Source organism: Sus scrofa, chromosome 13 (genome assembly GCF_000003025.6).
Source record: "Sus scrofa isolate TJ Tabasco breed Duroc chromosome 13, Sscrofa11.1, whole genome shotgun sequence".
NCBI classification, from domain to species: domain Eukaryota; kingdom Metazoa; phylum Chordata; class Mammalia; order Artiodactyla; family Suidae; genus Sus; species Sus scrofa.
This window is the reverse complement of record NC_010455.5, coordinates 52,821,180-52,848,897: the sequence shown is the minus strand read 5'-3', so window position 1 is coordinate 52,848,897 and position 27,718 is coordinate 52,821,180. Positions and strand designations below refer to the sequence as shown.

Sequence of the window (27,718 nt, the reverse complement as noted above, 5' to 3'; positions counted from 1 at the left end):
TTGAAATCACAGCACCCCCGTGGGGTAGGGATTATCGTCCTCACGTCTTGTGGGGAGCGAGCCCACCTTGGAGGAATTCGGTGTCACCATCCACAGGGTGATGGTGTGAGGGCCAGTCACACATTGCCCCCTTGGCATGAGATGCATTTCTGTGCCAGCACATCCTGAGCAGGGCCCCGAAATATCTTGAATCCACAGACACTGGTTAGGCATGAGCTGTGTCTTTTACAGAGGTGACCTGCTGATGGAGGTCCCCTATCCCTGCCCTGGGGTGAGTGGAGATCTTTGAGCGGCTGAGTCACAGAGAGAGGCTCTCGAGCAGAGGCACAGAAACCAGGAGAGGCAGCTTGCAGTTCATTGAGGTGCTGGATTTCAAAGCAGACACCTCCCAGGTGAAAATTGACAGTGAGTCAATTCACCTAGGAGACAGGAGGTGAGTTTTTTCCTGGTGCCAGGAGAGCTGGAACATTGGAATTGGAGGGGATACCTGTGCAGGTGACCAGCCTGCTGGGCTACTTGAAGCAGTGAACTTGGGTCACCAGGATGTAGTTGAGGGGTCGTTCTTTGGACCGGATGAATCTCCATCACCTCCAGATTTAAAAGCACTTTGTAGGAGTTCCTGTTGTGACTCAGTGAATCAAGAACCCAACTAGTATCCATGAGGATGCAGATTTGATCTCTGGCCTTTCTCAGTGAGTTAAAGGATCTGGTGTTGCTATGAGCTGCCCCCTAAGTCACAGATGTGGCTTGGGTCTGGTTTGGCTGTGGTTGTAGCGTAGGTTTGCAGCTGAAGCTCTGATTCAACCGCTAGCCTAGGAAATTCCATATGCCACTGGTGCGATCCTAAAAAGATTAAAAAATATTAAAAAAATAAAAAAAGAATAAAAACACCTTGTAAGTGGTGGCTGATTTGAACCTGTCATCACTGGCCGACTGTGGAGTACAGTGGAACTAAATGGAATCGACTGAGCAGGGACCAGGTTTCCAAGGCAGATAAAATGATTCCCCTCTCACATCAATCCCATGGCAGATTTAGCAGAAGACACTTTGTGACGTTTCAGCAGCCCACAAACAAGTTCTCACCTGTTCTGTTCTATCTCAGCAAGTGAAACGGTGGCTGGAGCTTGCCAGAAGGAGAACGGTACCCAAGGGGCTGGCCCATTAGGGTGACATGACCCTGCGAGCCACGTGTACCTGCAAGAAGTCTTGCATTCTCCTAAAGACAGGTGGAAGGCATTGTTTGAAGCAAGCCATGTTTTACTTTTCTCCAGAAATTCTCAAGCTGATTCCATGACATGAGCATGTAAACACAGTAACCAGCATCCACTCGCGGGACTGACATCAGTTGATACTTTCTTCCTCTCCCCCTCACTCCTTCGACCAAAAGGGCCGTTTTGGTGGTTTTGGACCCTGGCAGCTCTTAATGTAGTGCGAAATTTGCTTTATCCAGTAGTACATTAGCAAAGTGTGTCCTGATTTTATGGAGCAGGGGTTCATGGATGACCCTGTAGGATCACTGTCCCGATGACCTTCTCTCTCCAGTGGGATCCATGTAAAGCGGACACTGATATGAGAGGTCCCCTTAGCCCTCAGGTCACCCTGATGCCTTCCTCTTGTCTAAAGGGAGCACAGGCGATTGTCAGAGAGGCTGAGAGCTTGTTTTCAGTCTCTCTCCACAAGAGTGCCAAGCTCCGCCAAGCCCCTCTGGGTAGAATTACCTTGGCATCGTGATGCTGCAGACCTGTGGCCACTAATTTTGACTGATGTCACAACCTTGGTCGCGCACCCCTGCGACGTGGCTCTTGTGTGGCATGCAGTCATCCAGGAGCACTTGCTTCTGTGTAATTTGTCGACTTGTGTTTTTAGACGTGATGTTGGTTTGACTTCTTGCACGGGCTGAGAATAAGATCATCAACCCACTTCATTCTAATATGAAACAAAAGCCATTGTGACTGAAATAGAGAGTTCGGTGTGACTCACGCCACCATAAAATATGCTTTGTACACAGAGTTCCAAAGAGATTTCTAACTTTTAGACACCATTTTATGATCGCGGGTCCCGATGAAATTCAAGGGTGCACAAGGGTCTCTTTGGCCCCTGTGAAATCCTCCCCACAAAACAGCTTCCAAGCCTTTGGGTTTGAAGTCACAAATTCCTAGATGATGCTATTTTGTGCATCTCTTTGTTGTAATTGTACAGCTGTTTGCCCCCAACCCCCGCCGCCCCTTTTAAGCTAGTCAGAGCTCCTCCCCACAGTCCAAGGCAAGCATCAGACGCTTGTATGAAGGGAATTTGATTTAATTCCCCATATTGTTCTTTTAACTAGAGACGGCGTAAAATCAAATTTGGCTTAGCTTACAAGGGTGCCATTTAGAATGATGGATTCTCCCAACTACCAGTGTACGGTGTAAAACTTTTATTTCCCCTTTTTTTATTTTAGGTTTAACATGTCTCTCGGAATGACTGTACCGTTGACAATATCTATTTCAAACAGGCTAGCATTGCCCTCTGCTGTAATTCAAACTTCCAAAAATGTGCTGTACTTCAACTTTTAAAATATTATTTACGACCTTAAAACCTTAACTTTTCTAGACTAGGTAAATGGCTTGCTAACATCAAGAATATTGGACCTGATTTCTATTTTAGGATCCACATGCACATTACCTTGCTTCTTAAGTTCTGGTGGCCAAGGATACTGTAAAACAAAACAAAACACAACCAAAAATCACCAAACCTGAAGCAAGTCAGTTTCCCTGCTTTTGTTTGTTTGTTTGTTTTTGTGTGTTTTGTTTTGTTTTTGGTGAAAATTGAAATCAGCTTAACTCACAAATTCATTATGTAATTTCTCTGAAATCATGCATGTTGCTGTGTGGGTTCACCTTGCTTAAAAACATTGGAAAGCAAATGTTCCATTTAAGAAGTACTTTAATTCAGGGGCTAAAATCATTTCATTTTGAATGGAATACTCATTTGCAATGATGAGATGTTTAAAAAATCTCTACCTATTACATGAGGGACCAAAAGGAAGTGGGGCATTGCCTGTTGGTATTCTGCTTGTGACAGCTATAAAAATCTTTATTAATTGGCAATAATAGAAAGCTCTGTTAGGAGAAGAAATAGAGAGATCCCTTCATCTGTTCCCCAATAGGGGTAATTTTTACACCTTGTCCAGTATTTAAATACCTCTTAACTGCTAGATGTCCATCTGTATCCCCTTCCAGGGTCTCTAAACTAGTGTATGAAGCATGACCTTGTAACTTGCTTTGTTTATACATCTGTCAGGACAATATGTTATCTTCCCTTAAAAATGCAAATGTGCTCCCTGCCATCCAGAGCTCTTTCGTCAACAAATAAATTGAGGTAAAGACTTTACCTAATACCCATTTAATTTAAATTCATTTTATAAACATAAAGACGCCTTTTAAGAGAAGCTTTAATTCCTACTAGCACCTTGATTTGTGGTTGCCATGGAGAATCAAATCTGTCATTTGACAAGAAAAGTCACCCATTTATGACAGCACTTTATCTTGTCTCTCCAGGGGAAGAAAATGTCAAAAGTGAGAGCAGAAAAAAATAAAGCCTTGAAACACCAGAATTTCTTGATTTCATTTTTATTATTCAGCTATCATATCCTTTCTGATAATAGCAACTTGGTGAAAATAAATAATGTTCCTACAGTAAAATCAAATATTTCCTATTGGAATGGACAAGGTTCTTTGTGACTGTCAGTGCTGTGAAGTCTGGCAAGAAATAGTGTTATTAGATAAACCTGCGGTGCCCAAATCCCATTTTCTTTTCATTATAGTGTCAAAATAATTATACCTGTGTAATTTGGGTAAGAAATTGCAGAATAAGTAAAACGGTCCATTGCGAGAGATGGCTGCTTTATGCTTGTGTTCCTTACAGGGGGGGGTTTCTACCAGTTAAAGGAATAAATGCCAGAGGTAAAAAGTGTTTTCATTTGAATAAAGATGTAGAATAGGTCTTCCACATTGTATGTCAAATGGATAGGTAAAGGTGATCTTCTGTTACTTTTCCTACATACCTGCTTTGCACATCAGAATTAAAAAGGCAGAATATTTCACCTGGTCATGAAGAGGGATATTGTTTTCTCAAAGACTTAAAAAAAAAAAAAATTCATCCAATCTGACGCTTGTTCAGGTTTTTGAAAATGGTGTGGCACTCTGAGAGACTGAAAATAGTGAAAAGTTCTGATCCAGATCTGATCCAGAGATTCTTTATGGTTAGCCATGCGCCCGTGTAATGTGTATACAGAAGTATTATGTATATGTCACATATATGCTAGCAGGGTGTTTGCCTGCCTGCCACATTCATGGTTAAAATCTGACTCTCTTCTAAGATTTGCATTGCATTAAACAAAAATGTTGGCGTTCCGCTCGATAAGCACATGAAAATAATCTGGGCTGCATCTTTCTTGAGGGGCAGTGTTTTTGATTGTCGGAGTGTTCTACAGTTTGATGTGTTTCAGAAGTGAAGTAATCTTGTATCGATGAGATAGCATTGTAATAGCAAGCCCTTTAGTGAAGGTTAGTGTAAATATCTGACTGGTAGGGGAGCTGGTTTCTGGAACAGTTGTGCTTCTCCGAGATTACGAAAATGGAGAGAAAAGAAAGGGCTCAACTCTCATTTTCCTGAAATTGGCGCGCAGTGCTGGAGCGGTAGCCAATGCTGGTTGGGGTCTGCTGTGTGGAAGCCCGCAGCCCCAAAGTTCCTGTTCACTGTGCCCAAGCCAGAGATGTGAAGCGGGGTGTGCTGCGGAAAAAGAAGAAAGTGGGGAGAAGGAATGCCTATGACTGTGACAAGCAGACCTACCCATAAATACCAATAAAAACATATTTCACAGGCGTATCTTTTGATTGCCTCGATTGTGCATGTTGGACAAACTGCCTATTTTTACCCAGTGGTTGAGCCATTTCCCCTACTATTTGTGTGCCTGGGAGTTCTCAATTGCCTAAATGTGAGACCCTGCACGCAAAAAGTATCCTTTAAAGGGACATGCACTAAATACGAATCTGCAAACGCACTGTAATTCTGCATTAATGCTGCCTTGTTATTTTACATTCAGGACTCTCTTTGACCCTCTCCTTTGATGCAGTTGTCACTTTAATTTCTTAGAGGCGGAAATGGCGATGTGGATCATTGCCTCATCAGGGCTCAGATCTCTTCTGTGATTACTGAGGATATTTGATGTGTGTGTGTACTTGGCACAGTGGGTTCACACCAACTGAATAATATGGCACAATAAAAATCATAATTTACATAGGTGTTCTAGGATTGTGTGTCCAGCAGTACTGTGGATTTGCTAGAAACTGGGGTGTATAAATGTATTAGAAAGGCTTTTCTGGCTTTTATTGGATTTTTAAAGTTTTAAAAATGTATTTGAATTTTTATTAATGTAACTTCCTATGATTTCTGATTTCTATGAATTTGTGAATGCTTTTTTTTTTTTTTAAAGTTTCATGGTGAGGATTAGAAAAGACATTTAAGTACATAGCAGAGATGCGTGAAGAAGCAAACTCTGCATTTATAGCCTAGCATTCTGTTAGCACTCTCAAATACCCATCTTTATCTTCTAGTATGCGAATTTGTCTGTGTGTCCGGCTTTCTTTGAGGGTCTCTGAGTTAACGTTGCCAAGGCAGTCTTTTTCATATGGGGTATTGTCCTTAGAAATAACCTACAAACAGTCTTTCTTTAAAAATATAACTACTAGTTGACACAGATTTAAAAAAAAAAACGGGAGAAAAAAGAAAAAAAAAAGCCCAGAAACAACCTCTTTGATAACCATGGGCTTAAGAGCATTGTCCTGCAGTTAATAATAAAAATTCCTAGCATAACATTTAGCACTTTCTCTTTTCCAGTCATTGTACAATTTGGGTATCTCACAGTATCTCCGTGAAATAGGAATTGCTGTAATTCCTACCTTCTAGAGAAGAAACTGATGTGATCAAGAAGATACACAGCCCTGAGTCCCAAAGCGAGCAGTTTGTGGAGGACGTGGGACTTGAACTGCCTGCTTTTGCGGTCTCCAGGGGACCAAAGAGAGGGCTGGGGGTCAATGGAACACTTAAAATAAATTTCGGTTCCTATTGTGATGCTATCAACTTGTACATACAAAATATCAGTTCGGTACATCGTGAACTAACTCTCAGGTCTGAAAAATAAAGAGTTTATAAGAAAAACTGGCACCTTTCGTTGACTGTAGCTTCTTTGCTCCCACAATAATGAAAGTAACAGCAAACCTTATTTACATTTCAGAAATCGTTTCCTCAAATTTCCTGTTTTGCCAGACTTTTGTGTGCCCCCCGCTTCTCTTTCTCTTTCTCTGTTGTGCCTGCTGCCCACATGCTTTGCTGTAAAGCCAGACCGACAAGTTTGTCAATTTCAAGAAGATGTATGTCCATTGTGCCTCTTCTGGGGAAGGGCGATTGCTACCCGCAGAATACTTTAATAATCAAAGCCGGGCAACTGCTATTCTTTCCACGGATGGTAACTCCTCTCCTTCTGCCTGGTCTGGCTTTATAGCTGTGCTTTTTGGAAACCCTTTGTCCAAGTTACTTTACCTGAAGGCTTGCTTTATTGTTGTATTAATGTAGTCAAATTATAGTCGTGTTTTAATAACTTAATTGAATGAAAAAGAACACTTCGAACTGAAAAGTAAAATGGTGGTGTTTATTAAACCGTTCTTGCATATCCCTGCAGATCTGCAGTGGCAGATAAAGAAAGCTTAAGTGTGTACGCGGCTCCCACCCTGTCCCCACCCGTAACTATTACTAATAGCGCTTTTCTGGGTTAGGTAACCTGCATCAGGGAAACCGAAACTGTTGGGAGTGCAGCCCTTTATAATATTTTGACACTTCTTATTAATGAAAAACATTTGGGCTTCTTTCTCTTCCAGATTGAAAAGTTGGGCCTTTAAAAGCACGAAGGGAGAGAGGGACTCAGAAGCGAATGCGTCTGATTTTTCACTTTGCAGCCAGTTAATTCTTTGAAACCCCACCCCGTCCAACATGTAAGAGTCTGCATCATTGGTTTTATCCAGTTTGTGTCAAAAGCAGCGTTTTCTTAAACATTAAGCGAGTTTTTATTTAGGATCCATTGAGAGCTAGTTTTCACGCTTTCTTTCATTAAAAGGGAAGGGTGTTTAATGACTAAAACCCAACACATAACAAGTTATTTATTGTTCCTTGTTAAATCAGTTGGTTTGGTCCTAGACTGAGGGAACAGGAGATTTCAGGAGCCGGCATGCATCCTGCAGCCAGTCCCTTTTTGTTGGAAGGGGTCTCCACATAGGGGCATCCCCTCTGCGGTGCGCCTCTGTGTTGCAGGCAGACGGGGATGGGTGCTCGTGCAGACATTTCCTCATCTGCCTGTCATTTTCTCTTAAGGGTGTAGCACTGTAGGCACGTGTGTGCACATGTGTTACTGCACACACTTCCTTAAAGCAATCGACTGTTTGGCAGGAGATGTGTATCATTTGTAGGAATTCCAGAACTGTGCCCCTGCCCCATTCAGTCCAGGGCACATATAAAGCTATGACATGGTTTATGAAATTTTGGCCACTTATACAGTCACAGTATGTTGCAGTGGATCCAAATCAGTCCGAAAGTATAGCCCAGAAGGCTGTCATTGTTTGGCAGTTTCTCAAGCCAGGGACCCTAGGAACACCTGAGTACTAGTGACTCTGATTCAAAGGGTCTGAGATGGGACCCAGAAATTCCTCTGCTGATTCAAATCCAGGTATTCCATGGACTTGAACATGTGTTCTTCACGTCATGAAGAGCATCTGCCTCACACAAATACAGGGAGGGCAGACTGGTGGTTGCAGAGGGGGAGTGGGGGGGGGATGTGGGATGGACTGGGAGTCTGAGAAGAGTAGATGCCCACTATTCCATTTAGAATGGATAGGCGGAGAGGTCCTGCATACAGCACTGGGAACTATATCCAATCTCTTGGGATAGACCATGATGGAAGATGATATGAGAAAAGGGATGTGTGTGTGTGTGTGTGTGTGTGTGTGTGTGTGTATATGTGGCTGGGTCCCCTTGCTGTACAGCAGAAATTGGCTCAACACTGTAAATCAACTATACCTTAATATATAAAGTATATGTACTGCCTCAAAATTCTTCTAGAGCAGAGTTCCCCATCCTTTGGTGTGTCTAGGGATCAGCTGTGGATTTTGTTAAAATGCGCATTCTGATTCAGTAGGTCTGAGGGGAATGGTGTGGGACGCTCATCTTTAACAAGCACCCAGATGGTCTTCATGCTGATGGTCCAGGCCACAGTCTGAACACCAAGGTTCCATGATTTTCACTGCACAGAGTTTTGAAATGAAAAATACTTAAAGCAAGTTTTGGGGTGCTTTTGTCTCTGTGGTTTTCTGTTGAACACTCCTTTCTGTCTCTCTCTCTCTGCCCCACCTCCTGTTTCAGTGTGTACCCACGTCTGTCAGCATTAAGGAGTATTTTCACAAAAAGTGAAAATACACACGATGCTCATCATGTGTTTGGAGGCACAAAGATTCTAAATTACCCCTCAGCTCTGCTCGCCCCTGCAGGAATCCAGTTCTCTCAGCCGGATGGAGGGGCAGTTAAGATTCTTTTGAGACACTTTTTCTCACCTCTTTGACTACTTCTATCATGTACACAACAGAGCGAATGGAGTTTAAACTCCAGGGTCACTGGAGAAAGGGCATCTTGCAAAGACAAGGTGGTAGAGTAAGAGAGGTAACGGTGCACTCAGGATTTTCCTGCTAAATGTAAGTGTTTGCTTTCAGTGGCTTTTACAGCAGAAGAGGTGGTTTGGTGGAAGGACCTGAAGTCACACCAGCTCTGTTTCAGAGTCGCAGGCCCTTGCAAGCTTGGTCTGTTCATTGTCTTGAGCACAGATGCCTGGTTCATAATGAGTATATGGGACTTTATCTCTTTGCATGAAAAAAGGGCTTTCAGATGAGGAACATGAACAGTGGGCTCAACTCTAAGTTTCATCAGCATTTTGGGCATGGCATTTCTTCAATAAGAATAGGAGTCTAAATTCCGAAGGTAATTTTTGATCATCTCAGTGGCTTTGGACAAGATCTGTGGATTGAGGCGGGGATGGCGGTGATTTTGTTTGTTAAAACACTAGAGTGAGACTCAAATAAGCATTGTGAGTCCATCAGCACCAGACATTCTTTGCTCCTTGTGTTGAAATCCTATTATAACCTACCCTTTGATGCAGCCTATGGGGCTGCCCGGATCACACTGTGAATCTACTCTAGCTGTTAGGATAACCAAGGTAACTGGTTCTCAAAGTATCCATTTGCATGCGTCATTCAGCTTGAAGAATGTGTCTGATAATTCATGTTTTGAACCAATAACTCCCTTGCCTGGTAGACAGTATGAAGCTGGGGGTTGGGACTGGGGGAGGGACCCCGCTTTATTTTTGTCTGTGTTTGGCTGGCTGGTCTGGGCATTTTTCACGAAGCGTATATCCTTATTCTTCTCCTCATTCCTCTTTCTTTGGAAGTTAGGAGGAAGGCAGTGGGGAACATTCACTTATTGTGGCTCAAATGTTACTGAGTGTGATAGGATTTGGGTGCTAGTAGTAATTTGAGGTAGCCTGTGGCCCAGGGGTCTCAGACTCACATTGTCACAGGGGCCACACTGGTAATTTAAAAGAAGTAAGCAGGTGAAGTGGGGAAAGTGGAGAACCAGGCAGTAGTGCTGGTCCCCTCCATCCAAGTGTTGCCAGGACTTTGGGCCATATTCCCAGGTCGTCTGAATCTTCTAGAGACGCAGGGAGGTTTGTTCATCCCACTGCCCCTTGGGACTCCACTGAGTGAAACCAGTGTGTGGAATTCATTTCCGTTTTCTGGGAACACCAGCTGATTTTTTCAGCCATTGAAAAAGCTATCGAACAATAACATTTCACTGCAGGTTGACGTGGGAGGGAGACAGGCGCTCCTGCTCTGTGACCATCAAAGAATGGCAGGTCTTGACCAAAGCAGTGTCCACTTTCAAAACTGTGTGCCTCATCTCTTGAAGTTCAGCCCTCTCAGATATTAGAATATAACAAGAGCCTGCTTTGGGTCAGTAAGTCTGAACCTCATCATTTATCCTAGAGAGAATAAAATGATATCTAGAAACTCATCCACTGTTTTGCCAACTCTGAGTTTTCCCTCTCTCGCCTTGCTGGTTCTTTGGATCTGCCTCTGTTATTAAAAAATAAGATACCGTTGCACGTGCATCACCTGGTTTTCCAAGCTGTTTACCATTAAACAAAGCTGCCACAGAATCAGTACCTTTCCACTTGCCCCCTTGGCTTGGGAGTTAGGTCAGTACTTAAATTCCTGAGTATTTTGTTTGGAGACTAATTTCTGTAACGTGTAAGCCGTTTCCATATAGGAGAGCTTTGCACCTTCCCTTTAGACTTCTCTTGGATGGCATTATTTCCAAAGATACAGGGTGGTATTAGAAATGGATATAAGTTCACCTTCTTGGGGGCTCCCAGGGTGTTGAATTTTAGAGACCTTGCAGGTAAAATTTTTACAATTGCACACATGTCTTTACCCTGTGGGCACTGACTTTTGTCGCAGAGATGCCTGTGACCACCTACACAGGACATGCCTGCCTTCATAAATGAGAGAGACGTTAATTTCTTTTTCTTGGAAAGCTGCATCCCAGAAACCAATTGTTTTACCTCTGGAATTACCCACCCAAAGGTAGCCTGCAGTTAGCACATGCATTTTTATTTGGAGTTTTGGCAGTTCTTCCAGCTAGACCACTTTTGGGTTTGTTTTTTTTTTTTTTTTTTTTCCTCCCCATTTGTTAACACTGGGTCATTTAACACCTACATAAATGAGAGACCCAGTTTGTATTCCTTGATGTATGGTCTCTTCATTTTTTTGCTTGTCTTTAAAGTAGGTGCTAGTCACCAGATGTGTTTGTCCCCAGGTTGGAAAGACGGTGCCCCCTAAAGCCCTTTCACCCTGGCTCTTCCTCCCACTAGCTTGTAGTGGGCATTTCCAAACTACAGGTGTCTTAATGACTGTATTGTTTATCCGGTTCAGTTGTGTTTAATGGGCTTTGCGTTTTGTCTTTTTGTTTCGATGAAAGGATTATGGAGGGGGTATTAAAAAAGAAAAAAAAAAGCCCATTTAAGTGAAGCGCCATCATTTAAAACACATACAGAAATTCTTTAAGATGGCTTTTATTCTGGATCTCTTTATCTTCCTTCACAAGCTTTCTGAGAATAAGGAGTACATGTTGAGGTTTATCTTTGCTTTTATGTGCTCCAGCCACATGCTTAACATCGAGCACATTCGAGTTGCATTTCGCTGGCTTTCGCAATCCTTTTATAAAGGGACTGATCTGTTAACATCCCCTTCTTTAGATCTAGCAGACAGGATGTTCTTCCATACAAAGAAGCGCTCCCCGTCTTTCTGGCCGGCCAGTAAGTGAATGATTTCAGGCCTGGTGGGCAATACTTGTGTCCATGCGTCACACCGCCCGACCACAGTAGTAGGCAGCTGCATGTAATTTTGAACTCCACTCATTGAACTGTAATAAAACAATATAAGCACTGCTTGGGGGGAAGATTGGATGCAGTTATCCTTACACAAGGCTCGGGCATATGAAAGCAGTGCTGGCTGACAAGAGGATTTTGAGATTTGATTTTGATTGAATTGCAGAATTGAACAGGCCAGGAATGTCAGTGGAAGGCTAAACGCCTGTAGTGCCATAAAGTTTTATTCATGTGAGGCTTTCCAATATCAAGTAGATGGATTATTGGAAAAGGTGTCAAGGGACGTGAAATGGAAGAGCCCAAAACATAAAACGTAGGCAGGAGGGGAAAAAAATTTACTCTTGCTTAGTATATAATTAGGTCTCAAAAAATATAAAGACTGTTCCATAAAATTGTTTATTCTTCCCTCTCTTCCAAGAAGAAAAAAAAAAAAAAAAGACCATCTCGTCATATCACTTATTATTCTTTCAAGAGAAATTGCATTTAGTGTTTCAGACAGGACCTTCTCTTCTGTCTTTTTTTCTCCCCCTTCCGGTTTTATTGAGATATAATTGACATACAGCACTGTCTCAGCTTAAGGTATACAAGATAATGATTTGCCTTACATGCATCATAAAATGATTACCACAGTAAGTGGAGTGAACATCCATCATCCTATGTAGATATAAAATTAAAGATATGGGAAAAAATTGTTTTCCTTGTGAGGAGAAACCAAGGATTTGAAAAATACCAGGATGGTGGTTGCCTACCAGGGAAAATGGCAGGGGACAATTTTGTGGGGTGATAGAAATGTTCTGTCTCAATAAGGGCATCAATTACGATGGTTTGTATTTGTCAAGATCCTTTGATCTCTCATACATAAGATGTGTGTGTAAAACTCTATGTAAAGTAGACCTCAAAAAAAAAAAAAAAAGCTGTTAACAAACTGCGAGCCAAAAGTCTCCTATGTATGTGGAAAAGTAAAATAATTCATAATGAAATACAGATTATTTGGAATTACCAGCGGAAGCACCACTTAAGAGTTTACAGGACCTAGTCTTATGTCATTCTTTTAATTTTGTTCCAAATTGAAGGAAGGTGATGGGCTTTGTTGAAAAGAAGCAGGGAGGGTAAACCAAGAATAGTACTGTGTTCCAGATGCCAGGAACCCTTCTGTTTAGAAACAAGAGAAGCACGTGTTCACACACCCGAATGCACTGACTTATTTCATTGCTCAGTACTGCATCTAGAATTGTGCCCCGCATTTGCCTGGGGCAGGTGATACCACCCTTTGTGGGGCATTAGTGGCATTTATTGGAGATGAGCTGGTGGTTCTCTGGTGAAGTTATCCAGAAGTTTTGGTGGGGAGGGTTCTGTTTATTACATTGGCCCTCCTGGTTCTTCACCCATGTGCAGCATTTCTGTTCAGATCATTAGTGAAGCACATCTAACAATTGCCAGGGTGGAGGTAAAGAAACACCTGTAATTTTTCAGTTTTGAATCTATTTGTTTAGCATTTTTAACCAAAGTGGTTTCGGTTAAATAGTCGACATGAGGAATATATCACTTTGACTCTGATATGCAGGTGTGATTTTTCTTTGTCCTCCTCCTACCCCTTGTTCTAATGTATTATGTATTTAGAAACATGTTTATTTGTAAATGAGGCTTTGTGAAGTTGAAACGGAAAACCAGAAAGGAAATTTCGAACACAGAGGGCCTTACGTTTTTCAAGCCCCCGTTTTTCCTCTAATGCTCAATTTGAAAGGCATGGCCTGCCTTCAGGGAAGTTAACTCCCTGAGCTGTGTAAAACTTTTTATTTATCCCATGTTCCATAGATCTGTGTTAGAATGTATTTAGTTATACTTTATTATTGTTTAGTTTTTCTAAAAATAAACTCCATGAATATTTATCTAATCAATGATTCATTTACAAGCAGCCCTTGGAAAGGAAAAAAAAAAATACAGTCCTCAATTTGAGTGGTCAAATTGCATAATCAGTAAGTGGCCCCCTTTAAATTTTATGTCACCCTCCCTCCTCCTTTAGGGCTTAGGTAAAAATGATATCCGAGAATGGGATTTTCTGCTGTTGCTGGAATTAATCCTAATTGGCGTGAGACAGGAGGGGAAAAGGTTGTTTAGGGTTGATGAAAGGAAGTGCTCACAAAGTTGCAAAGAGTTGCCTTTGAACTTGGTGAGATTCAAGGAAGTTGGCCCTTGCCTAGGCTGCTCCCAGCCTACAATTCTGATCTTCCAGAGAGGGATGTGCTACAGTGTTACCCATCAGTTAACATGTTGATTCATCATTGGGAGTTACACACACACACACACACACACACACACACACACACACACACACACGTGTGTGAACACTGTACTGAGGTGAAGCAAGCTAGGTATCCACTCTGCACCATTTGAGGAGGAACACATGCATAGGTGCTGACCTTGTACTTGGGAGGCTGAGAGTAAGTTCCTCCTATACAGTTTTGCCCTTGAGGCTCCTTGCTTGCAACCCGTAGTTCTGGGCCCTTCTGTAACCCTTTTGGCAGGCTGTGTTTAGGTTGCATTTCTTGCAGTAGGAAAAAAAAATATCCTTGATCTAAATGAAACCAATTCACCTTTTTTCCGTTTTTGTAACCTCACCTGTTTTCCTTACCAAAATTAAAAAATGACAATGAGTGTGATTATACAATATTGTTTGATTACTGTTTCCATGCAGCTTCTCCGAATTGGCAGGCATGCTGCATCTGAACTGAAAAGCAATTTTGCATCAGGCCCGGTCATAACATGTATTTTTTTTCTTTGATCCTACTGGAGCTAGGATTTGACATTAGCTAACAGACTCACATGCCACACACCTTATTAAGTTGTACAGTTGCAAGTGCCCTCCGTTAAAAAGACATGTGCTGGCATTACCAGGTTGAAGTTTGCTAAGCAGGTTTCGAAGGATTAATACTTGGCAATTATTTGGCTCTGAAATTGTGGAAGTGGTAATTTCGTGTTCAAAGCTGAGAAGTTAACTCAGGACATTAAAGCAGGTGACAAGAATGACCTTTGTTTCTGGCGCTGCAGCCACCACCTACCAGTTACCAGCATCTAAGGAAGGACTCCCCTTGAATTCCTCCCATTTCATACTCAGCAAAAGCTACTTCGGCAGGTGCCATTATTACCTACTGGTTCACAGATGAGGGAAGCACTGCTTGGAGAAATGAAATCATTTGCCCAAGTTCACAGCTCAAAAACAACAGAGCCTAACCCTTGAACTCTTAATACTGGTGCGCTTCAGCACTGCAGAACCCTTCTGTTGATTGTCCAGGGATGTTATTACAGGTACAGTCCGCCTTTTGGAAGAGGTACCAGAATTTCCCTCATAAGTATGGCTTATCCTTACAAGTCAGCAGCCTTTGTCGGCAGAACTATTAAAACATTAATTGCCCAGGCCATGTTTTTGCAGACTTAATGGGGCAGGATTTTGTGTATTTCTTTGCAGAAGCCATTCAGAGTGGAATGTGTAAGGGGAGGAGAAGCAGTGGGGATCCTTGAGTCCAGCCAGGGGAGGAAGCTTTCCCGATAGAGCGGGCGGTAACTGTCGGTCACGGAGATTGAAGTCTTAGAAGGAGCCCGGTTCTGTACCACGCTTCCCTCCCCAAGGTTGGCAGCGTTCGCCTTTCTTCGCAGGGAAGCGTTGTCTGGATCCCTGAACCCATGTGTGGTTCCATGAGGTCTGGCACTGTCTGATGTGTGTGGTGGGTATGAATGAAGCCTCTTTCCTGAAAGCTGAAATCGGTTTGAGAAAACTGGAAGAATGAGTCATTTCAGGTTCTTTTCTCAGAACACGTCTACACTTGTTTCTGGCTGATTCTAAAGCACTGAAATTTCTCTCTGATCCTGAGTAGAACAAAAGGGAGGGAAACGGATATCCACCTTCCTCCATTCTGGTGAGTATGCAAGTTTAATAGAAATGTATTAAAAAGACTAGACTCTTGTAGAAGAAGCTTATGTGGGTTATAACCTGCATCTTAACAGGTAAAGCACTTCGAGCATGGCTGGCCTTCCTTTTAATGATCTTGCTGTTGGCATGAGGCCTTGTCCACACAGTCCTCTTTGGTAGTTCCTCTTTGTAGCTGGGATATGGACCTGGATGCTCTCACCTCTCCAACAGTGAAATGTGCAATGGATGGTGGTGGGAATGGGCACTCAGGCCTCCTGGAACCAGCCACTCACACATTTCCTTTCAGTTGCAGTGATTCCCATTTGTGCCAGAGTCCAGCCCCGGCGGTCAGGGGATTTCCCGAAGTGGAGGGCGGCAGGTGCATGAATAATGGAGACACACACACACTCGAGCAGTGCTCAAGCAGTCTCAGATTTATTGGTGAACAGTGGCAACTTATATAGGAAAAAATTTAAGCTTACATCAGCAGTAAAAGACCAATATCTTGAAATGTTTCCAGAGTTACAGATTAAATTTAAAGATTAAGAGGCACATGTTCTAAAAATTATAGATTAAGTTTACAGATTACAAAAGGGGCACGATCTGTGTAAAGTACACCCTAAACCCATTAAAGAGTAAACAAGCAGAAAGCTAGAGGCACATACAGATCACAAACAACCTTGTAGATGTCACATACATCTCATTGTTCTTTTTAACACAAATGTCTCTTTACTACCTATCAACAATCTTAACTTTAACTCCTAACATTATAGTAGATATTTATACTTATACAATAAAGTAATAATAATCATCAATTCCTAATGCCTACATACTATGTTGTGGAAACTAAATAATTGTGCTGCCTAAATAAAGCATGCCAATATTATCTAAGATCATCATATGAAAAAACAGAAACCTCCCCAGAAGCTATTATTTTGGAAGTAGACAGCACGGAGCCATAGCTCCGAAGATAAACTAAAGGCTAACAAACAAAAATAGGTTGGAGCTTAAATAGAGAATAATAAATTCCTTTCTTAAGGCAAAAAGAACACAGGGTTAAGGCATGGTAAGCAAGGCATGGATCAATTATTAAAAACAAAAGAACAGAAGCCAAAGGTATGTATCTCCGGGCACTGGTCTCTAATGCCTGATGGGGGTTTCGAGGTCCAGTGGATGTGCTGTTTTGCAGAGCCTTCTTCAGAATCTCCTGAACTTGGTCATCAGGCAGATTCCTCTTTTCACAGTCCCCTGGACTTTGTCATCAGGTGGACTCCCATCTCCTGAATCCCCTGGACTTTGTCATCAGGCGGATTCCTTTCTTACAGCATGGCTCCCAGCACTTTTGGATCTGGTTAATAACCTCCTGGCATCCGGTTGCTTAGGAACTGCCCAGGTACTTCCCTGCCTCAGTTTGTTCATCTGTTAAATGGGCATTCCTCTCCACCAGCTCTTTGGGGAATCCTGTGTGCTAACTTGGTAATAGTTGATGCTGAGGGCATGGTCCTATGGTAGCTAAATATCAACAGCAGTTGTGATTGGCAGGTATAGATGTATGCATAAGAGGGAGGTATTCAGGCCACAGATATATTGTGTTTGATCTATATGGTGTTGTGCCTAAAATATTTGAATGTCGCTTATGTTCCCTGATCTGTTCTATGCAAAACCCAGATTTCCAGCTGCTTTTCAGAAATCCAAAGATGTGGCAACACCAGCCATTCTCCCATGCCGGGGCCAAGCTGCCCATTCCAATGGGGCTTGTCAAACTGTCTGGTTAGGGATGTTTTCGACACGCCCTGGTGTTTGAGTCCCTGCCTGCTTCTTTCAGTGAAGCAACTGCGTGGCCCCTGTGGGCACTGGAGTTTGCAACCCTGACTGAGAGTGTGTCTTGAAGTGTGTGTCCCATATACCCAAGTGTAGACATTACCCGGATTGACAGTCTCTCCCGCTGAGGCATGTGCAGCTAGGTTTCTGGAAAGTGCCAAGATTTTTAATCCCTTAAATGATTTAAACTTTCTGGAAGCCGTGCATCCCATGTAAACAATGGGACCCATAGAAAAACACACTCATTGGAGAATTACAAGGCATATAATTTTGTCTTTAAATTCTTAGCAGTGAATTGTAAGAACATGACTTCATAGGAACCTCTGAGACATTACAGCGTTTTAATAACACTTTTCTGCTTCATGGGATGCCTCATGGTGACTTTTATGAATTTAATTTTTTTTCTTCCCGTGTGTGGCAGTAGGTGCCCAGTCCCCGGCTCCGCCCTTGTGCGCCTGGGGGAAGCCGGCGGGTGCCCTCCCTCCTTGGGGCGAGGCTCCAGGGGCACGTCCTGTCTGCAAAGAGTTTACGAGGTTTCACCCACTCCTTCATTCCTGAACATGCTTTTTCCCTGCTCATTACCCGCCCTGCTTCCTCCCAGGCTGCCAACAGCATGTCCTGTCACCCCCATCTGTAGCCAGTGCCTCTGCCACCACAGCACCTGCACCTATATTTTCACAGTTACTCAAAGAAAAATCAGCGGGTGCCCATGAGTGGCAGTGGCTCATGGAAGGCAGTCTCTCTCCCCAGCCCCCATTTCCCTAGAGGGCCCAGGCTTCTCAGAGAAGGGCAAGAGCTGTCCCCTGCTTCTGTTCCTGTGATAACCATCCATCCACCCACCCATCTACTCATCCATCCATCCACCCTTCCTTCCTTCCACCCATCCATCCATCCGTTCATCCATCCACCCACCCACCCCTCAGGCAGTTCATTTCAATAGATATTGATCAAGTACCTCTGATGTACCCGGTGCTAGGGTTTTTAATACTATGTGCTAGCAGGCTTGCGGCCTGGTCCCGTGACCCAGATGCAGATGAGACATTCGAACCACAGGGAGTGTGACAAAGAAGGGCCCTTCTAAAAGGGTGCACTGACTTTGTCTTTTGAATACCATGGAGTTCAAGCAAACTCAGAGTTCCTAGAACCTCTTGAGAAGCTCTCTGGATGGCGTTCATTTTTATTTTCAGAACTTCAGGAGGCAGTCTGTTACATGGGAAAGATGCCTTCTGTATCAGCCGTGTTCCGCCTACAAGCAAGACACTGGGGCTGCCATGTCCATTGCTGGGGGTGTGGGGGAGTTGGGCAGTGGACACCCTTTCTGGCTGTCCATGGCAGCCTTGATTCTGACAGACCTGTGTTTGAGTCTTGCTTTTACCACTTACTTGTGAGCCAGCGCGTGTCTAACTCTTCCCAAATTTGGTTTCCTCTTCTGTGAAATGGAGATGGGGTTATTGTACCTGCCTCACCAGGTGCCTTAGTGAAGACGAAGGAGAAGAGGCTTTTTAAAGCCCTTGAGTGCCTGCCGCATGGTCTGTGCTCAAGATGTAGTCACCACTGCAGTTAATGGATGAATGATCGCCTTTCACACATTGCCCCCCGCTTCCTCCCCAGCCACACGATGCATTTTGAAAGGGATATCCTTCACATTCGTTTTCCAGAAAATTGAGGTCACCGACTTGTTTCCTTCTTGACCTCTCCACCCTGCAGTCCCCATGCCATCTCCGCCACCCCCACCCCTGGAGCTGAGTTACAGCGGGGGATGGGGGGGGTGGGGGGAGGCTGTTTGGAACATCCCTGGTGAATGTGTCTTGCCTTTCTGTCTCTAGCAGGCCTCTGTGATTTTGGCTGCTTATCTAATCCCCAAGAAGGAGACCCACTCCTCAGCCCTGGGGAGGCCAGTTGTGGGCTGGCCCGTATTAATACAATTATGAAGGTTAACAGGAAAAAGTGGGGTCCAGGAGCAATTCCAGGCAGCTGGCAGCCCTGCTGAATTGGAAGCGCCCCACCAATGAAAACTGCAGCGAGAAGCAAATTAAACCTCCTATCTGCCATCTCTCTCTCTTCTTTCCCCTTTCCTGTTTGGACTTGAAAGGCGATTGGAGCCAGGGCCCTGACAGTTGACGGAAGTGCTGCAAGGGGGGAGTATTTATTTACAGTGAGTCGTGGCGATGCTTGTTCAGGATGCGGTTTCTTGCAGGAAGTTCTGTCCCCACCCCCGGGTTTGATCATTTCTCCAAAAAAAAAAAAAAAAGATCCTTGATTGTTTGAGGCCTCCGCTCTGACATGGAGCAACACTGGGTAACCTGTCTGTACTTGGAGGGTTTGCTGAGCGCACCTTGGAGGAGGGCCTGGAATGGGGCAGCAGGCAACCAGTGGGCCCAGCTCCCCTAGATGTGTTCAGGCACAGAGATAATCATTAGGCATTTAAAATAGGGAAGTAGGCCGAGTACACGTGCTGTAAGCTGTGGTTGGCTCAGGCCATTCTGTTCGTTAACAGAAACCAGTGCCAATTGAGGATGTTGTACTGGGTGTTTCAGAGAGAGAGATCACTTTGAGATGATTTTGGGGGCTTCAGTGCCTATGTAGCTAGTATCTGAGTTATAAACCATTCAGCCTGGGGCTGCTGAAGCTCTTTTGAAGCTGAATGCCAAACCATGGGTCCCAAGTTTGGGGGGCTGCCTGCCTTTGGCTATTTGTGGACTGTGGAGAGAGAAGAGGGAAAAGGGAAACAGGATTGCAGTGAAAAATTTATTTTGGTATTTTTCTTAAGCCCTCATAAGACCCTGTAATGTTATAGAATTTTCTCATAAACCAACATATATTCTTCATATGTAAAAATAGAAAGTGAGGAAACATTACCAAAGGATATAAAATGGAAAATTTTCCTCTTTTTCTTTTTGCTTTTTAGGTGCCACACCTGCAGCCTATGGAAGTTCCCAGGCTAGGGATGGAATCAGAGCTACAGCTCCTGGCCTGCACCACAACCATAGCAACACGGGAACGGAGCCTTGTCTGTGACCTATACCGCAGCTCACAGCAATGCCAGATTCTTAACCTACTGAGCAAGGCCAGGGATTGAACCTGCATCCTCTTGGTTACTAGTTGGGCTTGTTACCGCTGAGCCACAACAGGAACTTGCTAAAATGGAAAATTAAATCTCCCTCCCCCAGGGTCCCTTCTTAAGTCTTTTCAGTCCTGAAGGGCTAGCACTGCCAGCATCACCTGGGAGCTTATCAGAGATGCAGGTTCTGGGGCCCCAATTAGAGACCTACAATGAGAGGACCACGTGGCATGGAAATCTGTGTTGTAAACAAGTGCTCCTTGGGGTTCCAATGGCCACTAGTGTTTGAGAACCACACACTTCAGACTATAGCTTTCAGACTTGAGTGTATGCCAGAATCTCTTGGAGGCCTGGTTCCAGCTACAGGTACCCAAGCCCAATACCCAGAAACTCTGATTCCAGAGGTTGCTAGTAGAACCTGGCAATCTGCATTCTTTATATTTTGGGGGCAAGCATCCTGTCCTGCTGTCCCCCTCCCCACGGTAGTTCTGAGGTGGTGCTCCTGGACCTTTGATAAACTATGACTTTTGAGAGTGGATCTGCTCCTTTTAAAAGACAAGCCCAGAAATCCTGGACTGCAGGAAGCAGCTTTTATTTGTTGTGGCCATGGTTAATTTAATACATGACGATACTGACAAGAAAGAGGACCTTGGCACCCGTTTAACTTCCCCAGCTGTCCTGAATGCCCAGTTCATTGCAGGAGACTTTTGGGACTCATTTCTGCAACTAAGAATTCAGCTCTCTTTTTGAGAAACTCTTGTCAGTCTGCCAAAATTACTTGGGCCTTGTCAAGATTCAGAGGAAGTTGCAAATGTTCTCCTATAGGTGTCTCTCCCAGTGTTTGACTTGGTGTCTTGTGTTCTCTTTTGGTAGTCTCATGTCTTCTAAAGGTCTTTAATCATCTTTGTTACATGCTAGCACTTGGATATAATTTTAAGCTGACGGCCATTATTTGAAAAATATGGGAAACACTGGTTTTATTGCCCATTCTTTTGAGGGTCTTTTGTAATACATGGAGCATTTACAAAGACATGTGAGATGTATGCAGTTCTTGGTGTCAAGGAACTTACAGTCTGCCTCACTGATGGTTAATAAAGAGAGGTATGTATAGAAGAGAAACTCCTTACCATGTGGAACTGGTACAGAAGGAATGACAGACTGTGGGGCCTATGGCATATATAGGAGAGTTTCACAGAAGTGACCCACCATGCTTGGGCAGGGTTTTGAAGGATGAATAGGAGTTCCCCAGATGATTCAAGAGGAAGAATATTATAGGCAGAGGCAGTAGCTAAGGTTGTATCCAGTTCTGCCCCCTGAGGTGTTCCATGTTTGGGAATCCTTCAGAGTTTTTTAGGACTGACTTCTGAGTTGGAAAATTCTGGGGATGATAGCAGTTGGAACTTTTCTAAGGCCCTCTTGATGAAAATACCAGTGGGCAGTATGGGGAAATTTTATAATACACAAAGGGAGTAACCTTTATAAAACATAGAAAATAATTTTTTTCCTGAAATTTCCCCCTTGAATCCCAAAGTTTTTCCATAATCTGGGTGGGGTTGACAGGCTGCCAAGAAGCTCAGGGGACTTGGGTTGGAAAGGGTGTTGGCTGGTTTCATGGTTGCCTGTGTCAGCATTCTCCACAGTATGTCTTGTCGAGCATTAGTCCATTGACATGCTTCTCACTGAGCCTAAGAATGTGCAGATTTAGGCAGGAGAAGTAAAGACGCCACTCTGGAGGTCTGCAGAGATTATTTCACATTCCCCACCAGGAACCCTGACTTTGGACACATTCTTCACCTTTGCAAATATGTTTTTCCCAGTAAAGCTGTGGTCACGGTAGTATCACTCTACTAAGTGTGAAGTAATGAATGAAGTAATGAAGTAGAGTGCAGAGAGTGTTGAGCATTGTGCCTGGCAGATCAGTAACCACTTGCTCTACTGGCTGCTCGAAGGTATGTGTAAAAGAACAAAACACACCACACACCTGCTCTCTGAACTCCCAGGCCAATCAAAAGCAGAGTTTTTCACCCTCTTCAGCACTCTTGACATTTGGGGCCAGAAAGCTCTTTGTTGTGGGGCCTGTGCATCGCGGGATGTTAAGCAGCTTCCCAGCCTCCATCCGCCAGGTGCCAGTGGCATTCCCTCATGCCCTGCACAGTGTCACGAGCAAAACTGTGTTCAGACACAACTGATGGGAGGACAGAGTGGCTCCACAGGAGAACTGCAGCCTGTAATCTGTCTAGGGGGCGCGCTGTGATTTGCTGAGGCATTTACCCTGACAGAAGCACTGCGAAACTAAGTCTTTAATTTAGAATATGGACAAGAAATTCACAAGGACCAGCTTCAAGGATGGTTTGCAGCAGGGAACATGGCTTTAAGAAAAGCCCATCAACTAGTACTCGCTAAGGTCCTAGCACATCTCACAAGAGAGACGAGGTCCTGACTTACACGTGGTCATTGTCTTTGCTTTTCCTTTAATACCAGTTTCACTTTAAAATATGAGCAACAGGCTCTGAGCTGTTTATTCTTCCAGAACTTTTACCCCTCCCCTGATTTTTAGAAAGTTTTAATTGTGGTAAAACACACAAGACGTGACACTCGCCACCTTCACCCTTATGAAGTTCAGGAGCATTAGGTGTGTTCCCGATGCTGTATCTTCAGAAGTTTTTCCATCTTGTGAAGCTGAAACTGTGTACCAGTAAGACCACAATTCCCATTGCTTCTTCTCTCCAGCTCCTGGCAACCTTCGTTCTCCTTTCTGTCTCTATGACTGACTACACTAGGTACCCCAAATAAGTGGAATCATACTCTGTTTGTCTTTTGGTGATGGGCTTATTTCCCTTAGCATAATGTCTCACACTTCATCCACATTGTAGCATGTGTCAGTTTCTTTCCTTTTTTAAGGTTAAATTCTATTCCATTTTATGTATATGCCACCTTTTCTGTATTCATTCATCTGTTGCTGGACGCTTGGCTTGCTTCCACCTTTTGATCTTACGAATTATGCTGCTTTGAACCTGGATGTACAGATATCTCCTTGAGCCCCTGCTTTCCATTCTTTCAGGTGTATACCCAGAAGTAGAATTGCTGGATCAGATGATAATTCTGTTTTCTTCTTCCCCTTTTTAAAGGTTCTTGCCCTCTCTTAGCTGAGGGAAATGGGATATCCACTGTCCTTCGGACCCATTCCCACCCTTCCTTGAAGATTTTCCTTAAATCTCTGCTGCCCCTGATTCGTTTTCTCACCCCCTCTTTGTGTACGTGGACACACTAAAATATTGTCACGGATCCGTTGTTGACAGGGCAATCATTTGCATCCAGGAGCCCGCGGTCCTCCCCATCGCTTAGGGACTGTAAATCAGCACACCTTGATCACTTTGTCTCTGGAGCCGTGGCACTTGCCTGAGCTGTGCACCTGCTAAAGCACAAGACCTGGTCCCATCTTTGCCTGTCTGCCACCTGCACAGACAGTCACATCCTTATGCAGTTAATAAAGCAGCAAAGAGGAAGAGGAGCTGTAAGAAGGGCAAGAGGGTTTCTTCTTTGCTAGTCGGGCTTTGGGTAGCATGTTGTAGCTCCGAATTTAAGGCTCTATTCCCTGCCCGCCTCTGGAGGGCCTGTATCCCAGCTACCTTCCATGCTGCTCATTCAGAATGTCCAGTTCGGTGTCCCCAGTCAGGATGTGGAGTGACGGGTGGAATGCAGAATTGACTTATAAAAGTATTTTGGTTCTGTTTTGACATTCTTAGTGTAAGAAAACAGGAGAGCAGAAAAGCAATATGTTGAAGAGCTTGTATCTATGGAGACTGCTTTTTTATGTCCATTCTCTCTCCTTTTTTTTTTTTTTTTTTTTTCCAATTAGACTGCAACCTCCATTAAGCTATGTAATTCTCTTTGTGGAGTGGGCCTTCCGAGCCTTGGGCTTGTGGACCAGATCTTGACCATCAGCACTGGGAGTGTGTAAGGGAGCTCCACAGGGCCCAAGGGCGGGACAGTCTCAGTATTGGGAGATGATAACCATGTTAGTGGAGGGGAGCCCCGAGGAGGTGACGCTAAATGGAAATTCCTGTGTGCTGTGATGTGCAGTCCTTTTGTGAGCCAGGCTTCCTCTGCTAATGGCCTGGAGAATGGAGGGTTGGGACGGGTCATGGGATGTGCGGGCACTTGTGCCGTAGCTGGTCACTAATTTTTTTTAATTAAAAAAAACTAAAGTATGATTGATTTACAATGTTGTGCCACTTTCTGCTGTGCAGCAAAGTCACCCATTCATACCTATATATACATTCCCTTTCTTACATTATCTTCCATCATGTTCTATCCCAAGAGACTGGATATAGTTCCCTGCACTGTACAGTAGGACCTCATTGCTTATTCATTCTTTTGTTTTGTTTTGTTTTGTTTTAGGGCCACACCGTGGCATATGGAGGGTCCCAGGCTAGGGGTTGAATTGGAGCTGCAGCTGCCGACCTACACCACAGCCACAGCAATACAGGATCCAAGCTGCATCTGTGACCACACCTCATGGACCACACCTCACAGCAACACCGGATCCTTAACCCACTGAACGAGGCCAGGGACCAAACCTGCATCCTCATGGATACTAGTCAGATGCATTTCTGCTGAGCCGTGATGGAAATTCCCTACTTATCCGTTCTAAATGTAATAGGTTTCATTTACCAACCCCAGGTCACTCTTAAAGATGGATAAGTAAGTGGAAATGGGACTAGTGTTGCTGTTTCACATCTTTAAAAGTAATCTGTGAACACCAGCTCTTTCAGACCAGCATAGCTCGTATTAAATTGTTGCCAGAAAACGAAGAATAATGGGCAACATTTATTTATTCATTCAGAAATAGATTTAAGAGCCAAGAATCCAGTGCTGCGTGAAACCAGACGCACCATCCTTAGAGTCTCCACATTAATGCACCCGCTGATTCCTGTGCATAATCACTCACGTGAGATGTGAGTGTTTTCCTGAAGGTAATACATTGTTCAATTTTTTTGTACTTGTTTTTAATTCCATTATTTTTGTAGAACCATTAGCGACAGGGTCCAGTGCTGGAATCACACATAAAAACCTTTCTTTTGAAGATAAATCAACCCTAGTGGGTTTTTTGGCTGCACCCAAAGTTCCCAGGCCAGGGCTTGAATCTGAGCCACAGCAGTGACAACATGGATCCTTAACCCACTGAGCCACCAGGGAACTCCAGGCATTGTTTTCATTTATTTTCCAACTCCACCCTTCAGAGGATCATGGGAATGTCTCTTGGGTTTCCCTTTCACTCCGTCTCATAGACAGAGCTTTCATCTCTAGGGACTTAGCTTTTCCTTTTGTCTGCAGGGGGATCCTGTCCCTTTGGGGCAACTCTTTTTTCTCCAGCCACCTCTTTGACTTGGGTCTCCTGAGCCACAGCCAGAGGAATCAGCTCTTGTTCCCAGTATAGCAGGGTTTCTGTCTTTTTATGTCTGCACATATCATGGGGATGTTTCTGTGAATGGATGATAATCCCAGACTTGAAGTTCATGCCCCTTCACATGTTGGCCTTGAATTCTGTGCTGGCTTGAGAGAGAGGTTGGTGGGCCATTGCAGACTTGTGAGAACACTGAGCAAGACCAGGGCTGCTTTGCCCTGAGAACCCCCACCCCACCTCTGCCCCCTCTGATGCCTCTGCCGTGCCTTGTGAGTGGGGCAAGTCCAGTGGAGACCTTGTGTTGGCTCATCTGGATGTGTTCCTGACTTGTTTCCCTACTCATGCGTTCTTAAATAAGGTGGCCTCAGAGTGACTGCAACATTTTATTGCCAGCATTCTGTTTTTCAGAAGGCTGATACCCAGTTTGTTTCCTATCAGCTCTGTAGGTGAAGGCCCATTTCCCTAAATACCACTAATATAGGATATTACGTGCAAAAAATATTCCCTCATTTGATAGATGAAAAAAGCTGTCCTGTCTTCACTGGCAGTGTTTTGATGGGTAGCGGGGCTTAAGATTGTGTTTCCTGTGTTTTAGATGGATATCAAAGTTATGTAGAATTAGGTTATTATAATAGACATTTGGCATTGTTTCTGCCTATGAATCTCCGCTTGGTGCTGATAGAGACTCAAAAGCAGAATTTGGTTTCTAGGTATTTCGATGTATTCTTGTTATTACTCTTTGAGGACGGGGTCCAGACTTGGTTTATGACTGCAGTTTTTTTAATGCTGTTGGGGTGATGAAGTTAATTCTTGAAATTTTTCTCTTCTCTTCTCTGTATTATAAGAGGTTATGTGAAGCGATTCGTGAGGGTTTTATGGAAAGACATGGCATTGTAATGAGGACCATATTTTATGAATCTAAAACTAGGCCTTCTGATTTTACGAGAATGAGCCATCTTTAAGGGGACGGTAGGCTGGGATATTTGAAATGTGAATTGTCGTGTTCAATCCAGAAGTTCTTATCATCCTAAGAGCCGGTGTGTCCCACACCGTGTTCCTTAGACCATGAGTTCCTCAGTGTATTAATTTGTTTTGTGCAGAAACCAGTCTCTGGTTAAAATAAGCTGAGAAACACTGGCTTCTACATGCTGAATCTCTGTTTTGTTTTGTTTTAAACTTTGGACTTTTTAGTCTTTGGGATAGTAATGTGTACTGTTGATCTCAGAGCGAACTCTGACCATATAGAGTTTTCCCCATGAAACCTTTTTGATGCGGCTTGGGTAGTGGAGTCAGGGGACCATGTTTTGTGACATAGTGAAAACCCCATTCCAGGAGTAGTTTGGGAGATGCTTTATTGGAATAATTATGAATTTTACATGGCATAAACCCACACCCTGTGGGTTAAAATCCAGAAATGGTTTTTCAGTTGTGGAGTAAAGGAATGTTCATGTATGTAGAGGATTTTTTTCCTTTTCTTTTTTCTTTTTCCTTTTTCTTTTGGCCTTAAATGTCCTCCTTTAAGCTCTTAAGAGAAAAATAATGACATAACTAAAAAATTGTGTGTGTTTGTGTGTGTGTGCGTGTACATGTACCTAGTAGATAACTCTTGCTGCGGAAATGAATATTTACCGCTTTTGAGAATAGCTTTTTTTTTTTTTCCAGAATGAAAGCTAGCCAAACCAGTCTCATTACTGCTTTTTGTTTGATGTTTCTTAGTCTTAAATACCACTTAATAACACTATTTTATTGACTGTTTTGTGCAAGGGAGCAAGCTCAAGAAGGACAGATGCAAGTTAAATGTCTTGGCTTCAAAAAACTTACACTTTAGTTGAAAAGCAGAAAGAAACACAGTGGGAAAATGAAGGGGAAAAAAAAGGCAATATTTGGTATTTAATTACCAGTTTAAAACCTGAAGAGTTGAGTTGTGGCATGGCCATCCGGTGCCAGGCTATGGGAAATCAGAGGAGGAAGAGGTGGAGGCACAGGCACCTGTAAGTC

The 27,718-nt window shown here is 43.6% G+C and overlaps 1 protein-coding gene across 6 annotated transcripts in view; it reads left to right on the top strand.

The window, feature by feature from the left end:
- Nucleotides 1-27,718, top strand: part of FOXP1 (forkhead box P1) — a 627,515-nt gene that overhangs the window by 125,461 nt on the left and 474,336 nt on the right. The window lies entirely within an intron of this gene.